Source organism: Callithrix jacchus, chromosome 16 (genome assembly GCF_049354715.1).
Source record: "Callithrix jacchus isolate 240 chromosome 16, calJac240_pri, whole genome shotgun sequence".
Lineage (NCBI taxonomy): Eukaryota > Metazoa > Chordata > Mammalia > Primates > Cebidae > Callithrix > Callithrix jacchus.
This window is the reverse complement of record NC_133517.1, coordinates 28,723,179-28,737,100: the sequence shown is the minus strand read 5'-3', so window position 1 is coordinate 28,737,100 and position 13,922 is coordinate 28,723,179. Positions and strand designations below refer to the sequence as shown.

Below are 13,922 nucleotides of genomic sequence, written 5' to 3'. Positions count from 1 at the left end.
TGGCAATTCATATATTGGACTTACAGAACCTTACCCTTCTGGTAAAAAAAAAACAATAATACTCAGTAGGTTACTGGGGGGATTCATATAGAAAATAAATGTAAAGTGTGCAGCATACAGTAAGGGCCCAATAAACTGCAGGCAATAATATATTATTCTTACTCTTAACCCTAGGAGACATCTCAAAGACATCTTTAAAATCTACTAATTCTCTTTTTTGCAATGGGTTTGCCGCCAGAACACAGTTATCATGAAAACTACCCCTAAAAGCCAAAACGGGAAAGGAAAAGACTCATATCAACATTGTCGTCATTGGACATGTAGATTTGGGCAAGTCCACCACTTGCCAGAATGATCCACTGGGGCCATGTGATCTACAAATGTGGTGGCATCAACAAAAGAACCATTGAAAAAATTTGAGAAGGAGGCTGCTGAGATGGGAAAGGGCTCCTTCAAGTATGCCTGGGTCTTGGATAAGCTGAAAGCTGAGCTTGAACATGGTATCACCATTGATATCTCCTTGTGGAAATTCGAGACCAGCAAGTACTACATGACTATCATTGATGCCCCAGGACACAGACACTTCCCCAAAAACATGATTATGGTGACATCTCAGGCTGACTGTGCTGTTTTGATTGTTGCCCATGGTGTTGGTGAATTTGAAGCTGGTATCTCCAAGAATGGGCAGACCTGAGAGCATGCCCTTCTGGCTTACACACTAGTGAAACAACTAATTGTTGGTGTTAACAAAATGGATTCCATTGAGCCACCCAACACTTAGAATAGATATGAGGAAATACGAAGTCAGCACTTACATTAAGAAAATTGGCTACAACCCCAACACAGTAGCATTTGTGCCAATTTCTGGTTGGAATCATGACAGCATGCTGGAGCCAAGTGTTAACATGCCTTGATTCAAGGGATGGAAAGCCACTTGAAAGGATGGCAATGCCAGGGGAACCCGCTGCCTGAGGCTCTGGACTGCATCCTACCACCAACTCATCCAACTGACAAGCCCTTGTGCCTGCCTCTCCAGGAGGTCTACAAAATTGGTGGTATTGGTACTGTTCCTGTTGGCTGAGTAGAGACTGGTGTTCTCAAACCTGGTATGGTGGTCACCTTTGCTCCAGTCAACATTACAACTGAAGTAAACTCTGTCGAAATGCACCATGAAGCTTTGAGTGAAGTTCCTTCCAGGGACAATGTGGGATTCAATGTCAAGAATGCGTCTGTCAAGGATGTTTGTCATGGCATTGTTGCTGGTGACAGCAAGAACAACCCACTGATGGAAGCAGCTGGCTTCACTGCTCAGGTGATTATCCCGAACCATCAGGCCAAATCAGTGCTGGCTATGCCCCTGTACTGGATTGCCACATGGCTCACATTGCATGCAAGTGTGCTGAACTAAAGGGAAAGATTGATCACCATTCTGGTAAGAAGCTGGAAGATGGCCCGAAATTCTTGAAGTCTGGTGATGCTTCCATCATTGATATGGTTCCTGGCAAGCCCATGTGTGTTGAGAGCTTCTCAGAATATCCACCTCTGGGTCACTTTGCTATTAGTGATATGAGACGGACAGTTGCCGTGGGTGTCATCAAAGCAGTGAACAAGAAGGCTGCTGGAGCTGGCAAGGTCCCAGGTCTGCCTAGAAAGCTCAGCAGGCTAAATGAATATTATCCCTAAGACCTGCCACCCCAGTCTTAGTCAGTGGTGGAAGAACGGTCTCAGAACTGTTTGTTTCAATTGGCCATTTAAGTTTAGTAATAAAAGGCTGGGTAATGACAACAATGTATTGTAAAACCTTCAGGAGGAAAGGAATGTTTTGTGGACCACTTTGGTTTTCTTTTTTGCATGTGGCAGTTTTAAGTTATTAGTTTTTAAAATCAATACTTTTTAATGAAAGCAACTTGACCTAAAATTTGTCACAGAATTTTGAGACCCATTAAAAAAGTTTAATGAAAAAGAATCTACTAATTCTAGGAGAGAATGGTAAAGCTAATCCTTTTTTTCTACTAAGGAGGTGAGTTCTTAGAAATGCAGCTGGCTTTTTTGTTGTTGTTAAGGCCATTTCCAACTGAATAGCCTATCATTGGTATAACTGTGGCTGGTCATCTAATGGACATAAACACACGGCAAGAAGCCTGCCATCTGCCTTTTGGTGTCTGAGCTCATGGTAGCACAGATCAGTCATGCCACTCACCTACCAAACTGTCTCAGTCTGTTTGGGCTGCTGTAATAAATTAGTGCAGACTGGGTCATTTATTGCTCACATTTCTGAAGCTCACATGAATGAAGTCCAAGGTCAAGTCACCAGCAGATTCAATGTCTGATGAGGGTCTGCTCCTCACAGATGGGGCCTTGTTGCCGTGTCCTCACGGGAAGGAAGATGTAAAGGGCAAGGAGGTCCTCTCAAGTCGCCCTGTTTTTTTGACAAAAAGAAAGTAATGTTATTATATATCTAAGAAAGGACTTGTATACAAAGTATATAAAGAACAATGAAAACTCAAGAAGACAATCGTAATATGGTCAAAAGATTTGAAATGATGCTTCACAAAGAAGATATAAGAATGGCCAAAAGTTGCAGAATCATATTCACAGAAATATTAGGTCATCAGGAAAATGCAGGTAAAACTACAATGAGATACCACTTTCACCCCCAGTAAAATGGCTCAAATTCAAATACCAAGTGGTATCCACTGTTGCTGTGGACGTGGCACAGGTGAATCTCTTGTACGTTGTTGTTGTGTGTTTAATATGGAGTTGCCTGATTTGAAAACATTAGATTTCTTGTGAAGTTGATTACAAACTTATGAGATGATTCTGCAGTTCCATTCTGAGGTATCTACCCAAGAGAAATGGAAACGAATGTTCTGAAAAATTCTAGTCCAGGCTGGGTACTGTGGCTCATGCCTATAATCCCAGCACTTTGGCAGACTAAGGAGGATGGATCACCTGAGGTCAGGAGTTCGAGACCAGCCTGGCCAACGTGGTGAAACCACATCCCTGCTAAAAATACAAAAAAAAAAAAAAAAAAAAAAAAAAATTAGCCAGGTGTGGTGGTGCACCTCTGTAGTCCCAGCTACTAGGTAGGCTGAGGTACAAGAACTGCTTGAACCCAGAAGATGGAGATTGCTGTAAGCTGAGATCATGACACTGCACTCCAGCCTGGATGACAGAGCAAGATTCTGTTAAAAAAAAAAAAAAAAAAAAAAAACTAGTCCAGTAACATTCAAAAGAGCTTTACTTAGCCAAAAATTCTAAACAACCCTTATGTCAATCAAGAGGATAGTAAGTAAATTGTGGTAAAGGAACCTACTGATGCATGCAGTATGAGTGAATCTCACATTGTGCTCAGTGAGATGTGTTAAACACAAAAGGGCACATACTGTGTGATTCTAATTATGAAATTCTAGAACAGGCAAGGTTAACCTACAGGGAGAACAATCAGATGAGTGGTTGCCTGGAGTGGGGAGTGAAAGGGAGATTGACTGTAAAGGGGAATGAAGGAGGTGAAAATAGTTTATATCTTTGTCAAAAGTCATCTACTGGATATTTCAAATATGTAGAACTTACTGTAAGTAAATTATGTCTCAATAAAGTTGGATTATAAAAACTTGAGTACTTTAAAAAAAAATTATTTTAGGTCCCAGAATACATGTGCAGGATGTGCAGGTTTGTTATATAGGTAAACGTGCCATAGTGATTCGCCGCACCTATCACCTAGGTGTAAAGCCTGGTATGCATTAGGCATTTATCCTGATGCTCTCCCTCTCCCCACCCACTCCCTGCCCCTGCTGACAGGCCCCAGTGTCTGTTGTTCCCCTCCCTGGGTCCATGTGCTCTCACTGTTCAGCTTCCACTTGTAAGTGAGAACACGCAATGTTTGATTTTCTGTTCCTGTGTTAGTTTGCTGAGGATAATGGCTTCCAGCTACATCTATGTCTCTACGAAGGACATAATCTCATTTATTGTTATGACTGCATAGTATTCCACGGTGTACATGTACAGCATTTCCTTTTTCCAATCTACCATTCATGGCCATTTGGGTTGATGCCATGAATTTGCTATTGTGAATAGTGCTGCAATAAACATATGTGTGTATGTGTCTTTACAATAGAATAATTCATATTCCTTTGGGTGTAGGCCCAGTCATGGAATTGCTGGGCCAAATGATATTTCTGGTTCTAGGTCTTTGAGGAATCGCCACACTGTCTTCCACAATGGTTGAACTAATTTACATTCCCACAAACTGTATATTATAAAAGTGTTCCTATTTTTCCACAGCTTTGCCAGCATCTGTTATTTCTTGACTTTTTAATAATTGCCATTCTGACTGGCATGAGATGGTATCTCATTGTGGGTTTGATTTGCATTTCTCTAATGATCAGTGATGTTCAGCTTTTTTTCATGTTTGTTGATCTCATAAACGTCTTCTTTTGAGAAGTGTCTGTTTATGTCCTTTGCCCGTTTTTTAATTGGGTTGTTTGTTTTTTCTTGTAAATTTGTTTAAGTTCCTTGTAGATTCTAATCATTAGATGTTTGTCAGATGGATAGATTGCAAAAGTTTTCTTTCTGTAGGTTGTCTCTTCACTCTGATGATAGTTTCTTTTGTTGTGCAGAAGTTATTTAGTTTAATTAGATTCCATTTGTCAATTTTTACTTTTGTTGTAATTGCTTTTGACATTTTCATGAAATCTTTGCCCATGTCTATGTCCTGAATGGTATTGCCTAGATTTTCTTCTAGGGTTTTTTATAGTTTTGGGTTTCACATTTAACTCTTTAATCCATCTTGAGTTAATTTTTGTGTAAGATGTAAGAAAGGGGTCCAGTTTCCGTTTTCTGCATATAGTTAGCCAGTTCTCCAAGCACCCTTTATTAAACAGAGAGTCCTTTTTTTATTGTTCCTCAAGCTTTTTTATAAGGGCACTAATCCCATTAATGAGGATGGTGCTCTCATAAACTAATTACCTCCAAAAGGCCTTACCTCCTAATACCATCACCTTGAGAGATAGGTTTCAACACACAAATTTTGGGAGTACATAAATTTTCTGACCACAGTGGGAACGTTCCACAGAATCAAGTTCTGCTTCCTATAGGTTGCCAAGTTCAGTACTCACCTTCACACAGGTTGCAAAGGTGTCACATTTACCTGTTCCTCTAATAGTTGGGCTATCACATGGCCATGCTTCTTGGAAAGAAGTGATTTCATTTGGGTACATGATGATATAATTAGACAGTGAATGTGGGCCTCCTACTCCCAGGCCTTGTAACCTTTCTTTGGAATCTGTTCTTAAATGTCTCATTATTAGCAGCCAAATCATGAAATAGAAAATAGCCTTAATCTCTTAAAAGGAAAGGGGAAAATATTACTGAAATGGAAAATAGGATGAAGGAACAGCTTCAAATTTTTCCTGATGTTTGGGAAATTCAGGGCATAGTAAAGTAGAGACTATTTGTGTGATTTTTTCCATTTAAAAAAGTAAAAAAAATAAATGAAGTCTTACAGACTCTGAAAGACATTTCTATCCAGAGACTACAAAGACTGGACCTTAACAATGCACTTTAGAAACCTGGATCCATGATAATAATGTGTGGTTGAGAAAAGGGATAATATGTTTTCAAGGAAACTAAACTTTTCATCATGTTTAGGGTTGAGTCTGCTAAGGGAGCTTCTTATTTTTATTATGCATACACTGGCAGAGAGAAAAGCTAGATCCAGAAGTCTCCATAATTTTTGGTAATGAAAAAATACTTCTATAATGAACAAATACACAATTTATGTAATGATGAATCAGATTAATGGTTAATTTACAACGAAAGTCAGCAAATTCCAGTCCCTAAAACAAATGTATTCTATAGATTAAATAAACAAATTTTTGTTTTACATACATTGATATTAAAGTTTATGTTCCAGATAATTTGCTTTTAACTTTTAGAACCATTACAGAAAGAAAAGTACATAATGAACTTGTGAATTTCTTAAGAACCTTCTTGATTCTTTTTAGGAAACACAGCACTGGTCATGGCTCGTATAATTCAAATAAAAATACTATATTTTCTCTCCTATCTGATTTTGCTATTCTTTGTATTTCAGAGATTACTGAAATAAAAACATCTTTTAGCCCACCTCTCTATTAATAACCAGTACATGATGTAATAGGATTTTGCTCTCAAGATACCAAATTGATACTGACCTACAGTTTCTTTCCATTTTAACCAAGACAGAATCAAAGTGTTTGTGTTTCTATTTTCTTATCATCTTATTTAACTAGTTGTATTTGAAAGTTATATTTTTTCACTATAAAAGTGATTCTTCCTCCCTGTTTTTTTCCTCTCTTTCCTCCTATCCTTCTTTTCTCCTTATTTCTTTGAAAAAATATTAGTTGAGCACCTATTATGTCATGTAACAGGTTAGATGTTGGAGATTAAAAGATAACGTAGATGTAGGCTTTCACAGAGCAGGAGAGAACAGTGGACAAAGCAGATGTGCAAACAGAAAGTCACAACGCAGTGTGAGTGCAGTGCTTGAGACACATCCAGGGAGTGCAGATGAAAGGCACCACCCCAGGAAAAAGAACATAAAGAACGGTTGCGATTCATTCAGTGCCGGCCTCCTGGGAAAGTGAAGCTGTGCCTAAAGAGGTGAAAATGAGTGTGCAGGAGAGGCAGGGGCTCAAGGCTTTTCAGGCTGGGGACATAGCACAAGCAAAGCAGCAGAAGTCAAACAAGAACAGGGAGCAGAAGCAGACCAATGTTGCTGGAGTACAACGTGTGAGGAGGGGAAGGGCAAGAGATGAGGAAGGGAATTTTTCAGGTGCCAGATCATGAAGAAACCTCTGCAGCATATTAGAGTGTGTATTTGATTTAATAAGAAAAGAGACTATACTGGTGAGGTCCAAGACTGAATGCAGGGAAACTAATTAAGAAACTGTTGGCTCTGCACGTGGTGGCTAGCATCCCAGCACGGAGGCTGAAGAAGGCAGATCATCTGAGGTCAAGAGTTCCAGGTCCGCCTGGCCAACATGGTGAAACTCTGTCTCTCTTTAAAATACAAAAAATAGCCAGGCATCATGGCCTGTGCCCATAATCCTAGCTACTTAGGAGGCTGAGGCAGAAGAATCGCTTCAACCTGGGAGGTGGAGGTTGCAGTGAGCAGAGATTGTTTCATTACACTCCAGCCTGGGTGACAAAAGCAAAACTCTGTCTCTAAATAAATAAACAAAGCTATTACACTTGTCCAAGAGAAGAAAACATGAAGGCTCAAATGAGAGCGGGAAGGAGGGAATGGAGCCCAGAAATATTTGAAAGGTCAATTCAGCAAGTGTGAATGACTGCTTGGACATGAGGGGTAAGGAAGGCAAGGGGAGGAGTGTAAGAAAACTACCAGGTTTCTAGTTTGTGTGATTGAGTAAAAGGAGTGCTTTTAGTGCAGATAAACTAATGCTAGAAGGAAAAATGCTGAGCTGCATTTTGGACACATTGAGCTGGAAATGTCAGCGGGGTATGGGGCGCAGATGTCTAGATTTGGATGTATAAGTCTAGAGCTCAGGAAGAAACATTTTTTTGCCAGAGAACACTATGTTCTGGAGTAGATTGATGACTGTTTGGAGGATAAGGCAGGGCGAACACTTACATCATGTCTTCACCTCAATGCCTACATGGTTAGACTCAACGTTAATATTAATACATTTCCCTTGTATTCTTTCTGCAGTTTACAAGGCATGCTTACATTCATTGTATTACCTAGGCGTCCATGAAAAGCTAGGAGCATCCCCATGTTACATATTCAACATTTACTTAACATATATTTACTGAAATAAGCCAGGTACTATTCTAGCTACCAGATTAAAAATTGAGAACAAAACCAAATCCTCTACTCTCATGGGACTTACCTTTTTGCAGGGGCAGGCAGACAGAAAACAGAGAAGTAAGCAGAAGATAATAATGGGGTTCTGAAGACAATGAAGTGATGGGATGAGAGGGACCTCAATTGGTGCTGAGAGAGGCTTCTCTAGGGAGGTGACAATTGGGCTAGATGTGTCCTAGATGAGAATAAGAAGTCACTCAAGGCAGGGCCCATGGAATACTATTCCAGATAGAAGGGGTAGCAAGTTCAAGGGCTCTGAGGTGAAAATGAACTTGGTATGTCCAAGGTACACATCTGTGGCAGGAGCCTAGTGGAGAATGAATGAAAGGAGATTTGAAAGATATATGGGTACCCTATCAAGTAGGCCTCTTAGGCCATGACCAGTCAGGGCTGGATGTCTCAGTCTAATTGCAGGAGGCAGCCTTTGGGGGCTTTAAGTAAGCATGTGACTACTGGGAAGCATTTAGCCATGGATTTGTCATGTTTTTGCATGGTCCAGGCCCTCTGAGCAAAGGCGTTTATAACCAATGTTCATTTAAGGAGACATTCCAAGATAACAAAGCTTGGAGAAGTCTCTCTCCCTCTCTCTCTGGAAACATCTGAAAGTAATAAAGATAAAGAACTTCTCACACCCTCCCCAGAGAAGATTTGCTTCCATTCCAAGGTAATGAGTAATCTCTCCCTTTAGAGAGGAGGATGGGCAGGTTATCAGCAGCCCCATAAATGATCAAAATTTCCTAATTTCAGGTTTCCTCTTCTGTGATACACCCCATGCACATGCAGGTAACCTCTGGTTCCATCACATTGGGGAAATAAAGCAAGATATTGCTCTAGGTCCTGCTTTTGCTGTGAGTAATAAATGGTCTTTTCTCTGACCCTGAAGTCTCTTGTATTCTCTCAGCACATGTAAGTAACCCTAAGGTAGGCTCACTTGTTAGTTTGCTAGGGTAAACTTCCAGACCCTTAATGGCTTCCAAACTTAACCTCATCCTATTTGCTTTTGAAAAATATTTCATAATAAGGAGACTGAGAGTTTGAGAGCGGAGGTGATTTTCCCAAGGCGAGGCAGCCCTAAGGTTCCTATGAGGACTGTCAATACTACAGGGCTTTTTAGGCACTTTCTTAGTTTTTCTCAGAAGAAACCATTCTGACCACGGTGAGATTTCTGTCTGAACTCTCCAGGTGTATTGTACTTTAGTTTCTGTTTATAGACTAGTCATGCCTGTCCTCTGAAGATCTATATACTCAAAAATTGATGCAAGAAACAGCCTGATGGAATAAACACATAGAAAGTTAGACCATAGACCTTGTGAAAAACAAGGTACATAGACTCGTCATGAGGTTTAAAAAAAAGCTGTTTGAAATTTGATGGATTCTCATTTGAATTGAGTTTATTGATAAAAGGCTTTATATCAAGAGGTTTTGTATTTTGTGAAAGCAGCATCTCAGGGTACAATGCAACACACCACCACCCCTCTCTGGGGTTGTTTAGTCTATTGGGCCTGATAGGCTGGAATGCTGGCAACCCACGCATTGCAGAGCACTCTGGAGCTGCCTCCCGCAAGGCACAGCTCTCTTGGTGTGGGAGGCTGTGCTTGTTTCATGTCACCTGGAGAGAACAGTCACAAAGAGAATAGTCCCTCGAGGCCTTTGTTTGTTTGTTTTGTGTGTGTCGAACACAAAACAAGGGACATTCTTGTTTGAACTCACTATTCCCGGTTCCTTCTGAACATCTGCTCTCCAGTAAAGAATATTGTTTGGATTCAGAATCGAAACAGAAATCCACAGTATTTTCTTTTGCAATGTCCTTGACTTCCCTTATTGATCTCTGAAGTCTCTTGTAATCTCAGGTCTTACAGTATTTCTGTTCCAGGCTCATATTTTCAAAGGAATTGGTCACTTCAAAATAGCTTTGCACTGAACTGCCACTTGCTGCAGTCTTCTGCCTATATTCAATATGGAAAAAGCCCCAAGAACTGACCTTTGGGACCAGTTACAATATTCTTTGGGTGGGTGTTATGGCGGTGGTTCATAACATTTTGTACCTGTTGTACTGAACATCTTACCAATTGCTGGACGAGAAAACTTGTTCTTATCATCAGAGAAGCAAAAAAGAAAACAACGAAAAACAACCACATTTCCCGAAAGAGCGTTTCTACCTTGACATGCATTCAAGGTGGCTTAGAACTTTTAGGAAAACACTGCCTCTCACCCAGACTCCTTCATAAGGCCATTTCCAACCTTGGCAGTCAATCCCAGACTCCGAGTAATTACATCTTGGAAATAGGTGTTTGGTGATTATTACTTTATGTGAGTAATATTTGAGATCTAGGTAACTTGTAACAACGTTGATCCCATTCATTTTAGTGATGAGTATCTCTTAGTGGTATCCCGGTAGTTAATATCTGCAGGCTGCCGGTTATTGTGATCTCATTTTCAAGGTGGTGTTTTAAATCACTGATAACCTCTCCTTTTCTGCTTGCCTGGATGGACGGGGGCTCTCCACTCCCAATTTCTCCTGCTCTTTCTCCATCCAGTTATGACTGCGCTTGGTCTCACCCACACACGGTGCCCTTCCTGTCTCCAAGAAATTGAGCATGTTCTTGGTACAGGCTTTTTCAAGTAAAGAGAACTGAAGAGCTCTTCAGGGCAAGAGATAAACAGGTCCATAGAAACTTCCCTTCCAAACGGAGACATTCTATATTTCAACTAAGTCTCATGGATCACAAAAACAGTTTGGTTCTTTTCAACCTGATTCTCAAAACAAGCAATACAACCACACATGCAACCGAATCAAGTTTGTCAATCAGTGTACTGGCTTTTGGAGTTACTTTCCATGTTTCTGAGAGCGACGCCATGACATACTTTTCAAATATCTGCTGTCTGACTCAACATCGGCTCTGCCTTCCTGTTTAACTGTGGCGTGGAGGAAATTGGATGTAAAGTCTAGAGATGTCGGTTCCAGATTGGACTTCATTACTGACAAGCTTCTGACTCTGGGTGGCATGGAGATGTTCCACAACTTTCCAAAGTGGCAATGCTGGAATCTGAACCTGGGCAGCTGGCCACGTGCTCTGACCTGCCCCACTGCACTGTGCTCCAATGGGGGTGTTGTCCGTTAACCCATGGGGTTGCTGTGATAATCACATGTCACATCAGTGAAGAGAGTATGTTAGTTTTCCAATTCTTGAATGTAGAAAGCCAGGTTATAGTGTTATTTTCTTTGATCACTGGAAGTGATTTATCTTCTTCTTCTTCTTATTATTTTTTGAGATGGAGTTTTGCTCTTGTTACCCAGGCTGGAGTGCTATGGCGCCACCTCAGTACACTGCAACCTCCACCTTCTGGGTTTAAGCAGTTCTCCTGTTTCAGCCTCCTGAGTAGCTGGGACTACAGGCATGCACCACCATGACCAATTAATTTTTGTATTTTTAGTAGAGACGGGGTTTCACCATGTTGACCAGGATGGCCTCAATTTCTCGACCTCATGATCCACCCACCTTGGCCTCCCAAAGTGCTGGGATTATAGGCGTCAGTCACTGCGTCCGGCCCGATTTATCTTATTATTAAACTGTGGTGATAGCCTCTTACCGGGCTTCACAGCCCCCACTACTCTCTTTCTCCAAATGCTCCTGCATGACCCTGCTCCATTAACCCTTGTGGAGAACCGCTACCATCACAGATCACGCTGGAAGGAGTATGGAGTAGAATTCAGAAGTCTCACATGCCAGCCCCAGCTTTCCCAGGTTTCCCTGAATTGTGTCATCTCATGTGGTTCACTTAGCCTTTCTTGTACTCAGTTTCCACATTTATAAAATGAAAGGGTTGATATAGATTTAGAGATGAAAGGGCCGGGCGCGGTGGCTCAAGCCTGTAATCCCAGCACTTTGGGAGGCCGAGACGGGTGGATCATGAGATCGAGAGATAGAGACCATCCTGGTCAACATGGTGAAACCACATCTCTACTAAAAATACAAAAAATTAGCTGGGCATGGTGGCGCCTGCCTGTAATCCCAGCTACTCGGGAAGCTGAGGCAGGAGAATTGCCTGAACCCAGGAGGCAGAGGCTGCGGTGAGCCGAGATCGCGCCATTGCACTCCAGCCTGGGTAACAAGAGCGAAACTCCGTCTCAAAAAAAAAAAAAAAAAAGATTTAGAGATGAAAAACGGGTTTTATTTCTCAAGCCAATTTGATCAGTAGCAGCTACCCAGAGCCATGGGTTGAGAAGGATTCTGAGGTTCCAAATGAGCTTAGCGGGAAACAGCAATGCTGGCCTCATATGGGAAGGGGACCGTGATGGCACCTGTGCTATGTATTTGCCAGGGCTGGTTTAGATGATCTCGAAGGCCTTCCCAGCTTAAACACTTGATTCTATGTTAATCTCCTGCTCAAAACCACCCATTGTTCTTCATTGCTTAGAAGCTGACCAAATGTTCTCAGTCTTTATTTTAGTACAAACCTTAATCCCGTTATTTCTAAAGATTCTCTAACATGTACTTCCTGAACCTAAATGTTTGCTAATGCCAAATGAGCAGACAAAGTGGTTCTTGAAAATGAGGCGATTTAGGCCAGGCACAGTGGCTCACACTTGTAATCCCAGCACTTTGGGAGCCCTAGGTGGGAGGATCACTTGAGCCCAGGATTTTAAGACCAGCATGAGCAACATAGAGACCTCATCTTTACTAAAAATAAATGTAAACATTACCTGGGCCTGGTAGCGTGCACCTATAGTTCTAGGTACTCAGGGGTCTGAGGCTGGAAGATGAGTAAGTGGCTACAGTGAGCTATGATTGCTCCACTGCACTCCAGCTTGAGTGACAGAGTGAGACCCTGTCTCAAATTTAAAAAGAAGAAAAAAAAAGAAAAGAAAAGAAAATGAGATGATTCACAGGGTAGATAAACCTTGGGTAAATGTTCAAGGGCTGATTTATCATCTATGTGAAGATAATAGAAAGCACTGAACAGAAATTAACAATTTATTTGATATGTGGCATTATGTAAACAGTATGGTGTTATGTATGTATGTTATGATATGTAGACTGAGGAAAGGAATTTAAAGGATTAAATAGCATGAGAACATTGGGAAGACATAGCATTAGGCTTGTTTTCCTTCAAAGCAGTTGATTTTGTCATGGTGCAATGCTTATGGCTGAGTGCTGTAATAAAATGGATGGGCTTTGGCATCAGATTCCCTGGGTTAGTTCTGCTGTTTACTGCTCTTGGCCCAGGAATCTCAGTTTCCCCCTCTATGAACTGGGGGTAAAGCACCTATCACTTAGGGTTGTGTAAGGACTGAGTGTGTCAAAATACACAAAGTGCTTGGAACAGCATCTGATTCATGTTAAGGCTAAGATTATACGACCTCAGTGGGATGGTGGAGAGAAGACAGCACTTTTTGCTCTACGTCAAAACTGGCCATTACCACACAGATAGCACCACCAGGCTGTAGAGGCCAGGCTGTCCCACGGCCCTTAGTATCCATGTAGATTGGTGTCCTTTCTGAGCTGTGCCGTGAGTTAACATCTCTAGGATGCTGTCCTGTGCTTAAACCATAAGGACAGGTTTAAGAATTAGTAGAAAGATTCCTGCGTGTATAAATTTGTTATTAACCAAGGTGTTCTAATGTGCTTGAATCCTCCAATTCTTAAGTTATTCTCAACGTGAGAATTGAGAAGGAGAAAAGCAAAAAGGAAGGGAGGGGGAAGAAGGGAGGTGGGAGGAGAAAAGAAGAAAGATGACAAAGAATGAGGGAACAAGAGGGAATAATAATCTTTTTCACCAATATATTTAATTGAATGTTAATCTAGAGGAACAATTTATGATGAAATCTGGCTCCATAAGTCCAAAGCATATTAAATCCTTTTTATAGCCTCTTGAATGTATATCAGCAAAAGGTCAACTTCAAAATTCCTTCAAAGAGGAATAGCTCCTTTCTCAGAGCATTGAGTTATCTAAGTACTCCCTTACCTCCTCTTTGAAAAAACAAACAAATACCATATCTTCACAGATTCTGATCTTAACATTTATTTAAATACAAAACAAGCAAACAAACTGA

The 13,922-nt window shown here is 41.1% G+C and overlaps 1 pseudogene; it reads left to right on the top strand.

Annotated features, from left to right (window-relative positions):
- Nucleotides 1–424: 424 nt before the first annotated feature.
- On the top strand, nt 425–1,769 carry LOC100401941 (putative elongation factor 1-alpha-like 3 pseudogene; annotated as a pseudogene).
- The last annotated feature ends 12,153 nt before the right edge of the window (nt 1,770–13,922 follow it).